The sequence below is a fragment of the Puntigrus tetrazona genome, chromosome 18 (genome assembly GCF_018831695.1).
Source record: "Puntigrus tetrazona isolate hp1 chromosome 18, ASM1883169v1, whole genome shotgun sequence".
Taxonomy (NCBI): Eukaryota; Metazoa; Chordata; class Actinopteri; order Cypriniformes; family Cyprinidae; genus Puntigrus; species Puntigrus tetrazona.
This window is the reverse complement of record NC_056716.1, coordinates 24,144,525-24,145,718: the sequence shown is the minus strand read 5'-3', so window position 1 is coordinate 24,145,718 and position 1,194 is coordinate 24,144,525. Positions and strand designations below refer to the sequence as shown.

Sequence of the window (1,194 nt, the reverse complement as noted above, 5' to 3'; positions counted from 1 at the left end):
TTTCTTATTGTATTTTAGTTTTAGTCATTTTGGTCAAGATAACGCAAATTAGAATTCAGACTTAGGGCTTGAGAACTAGCCAAAATAATTATTGTGTTTTAGTTTAGTTTAAAAATATTTTTATTTAATAATGTATGACTATTTTGTTTCAAGTATTATTTATTTACTTTAGTTTTAGTTAGTTGTTATGGTTTTAGTTGCAATTCCAGTTTTATTAGTTAACTACAATGAAATAACCAAGGGCTGTTTAATGAAGGGCTGTTTAATTTAAAACTTGAGAACGCTCTGAACAGCATGACGAGTTCAATTACCCAAACTGAACTGCCGAAACATTACAGTAACATATAGTTTCAGCTTTCAGCTACATCAAAACTTTAATGTTAGTTTTGTTGATTCGGTATGGAAAAAAAATGCATCACTAAAAGTAAGAGTAATCATTCTCAGAAAGACACATCCAACAGATGCAAAAACAGCTGTCGTTAGCATCATTCCTTCATCAAGATAGAAGTGTGTGAGCATTAGTGCTGTAAAATGTCAAGCTTTGATGTGCATGCGCTTGACGCACGCTTTTGAGATTGCGGGTGGTGTGGATGAGAGAGAAAGGGAGATAAGGAGATGTAAATGTCAAGTGCTCTGCCGAGTGAGGGCTTTGATCCCGACTGGGGTCTGCGTACCTGAGATTACCCTCCTCTTCAGAGCACACACCCGCTCTGCCGTGACCACCAGACCTAAACCATAAGGGTTATAAAATTGCGAGAAAGCCATCTGCAGTGTTGGGGCAGCTACAATGGAACTGTACATTCAAGATAATCATAATCTGAAGCTGTTAAACTAGTCACGCTACCTTTCGGAAAAAGAAGTTAGCTACACTACACCCTACAAACAAAAACCTATCCCATGACACAGTGTAAGATTTAATCAAGCTGCATTTTTGCTGGCGCGAAAACATTTAGGAGCTCTAAATGAATGACTCTCCGAGGATGACAGTGCCAAACTTCAAATGATTCTGATTCATCAAAAAGTATCACATTTTTGCTAAATAAAAAACATTACGCAACAACAGTTACTGATAAGATATGTTTGATAAGCACTTGAAATGAGCACTAAATCCGCATATTAGTATAATCTCTGAAAGATCACGTAACACTGAAGACTTGAGTAACAGCTAGCTATAAAATCAGCAAATAAAACTCA

General features: G+C 36.3%; 1 protein-coding gene across 1 annotated transcript in view; it reads right to left on the bottom strand.

The window, feature by feature from the left end:
• Positions 1 to 1,194, bottom strand: part of LOC122362775 (cadherin-13-like) — a 47,130-nt gene that overhangs the window by 35,824 nt on the left and 10,112 nt on the right. The window lies entirely within an intron of this gene.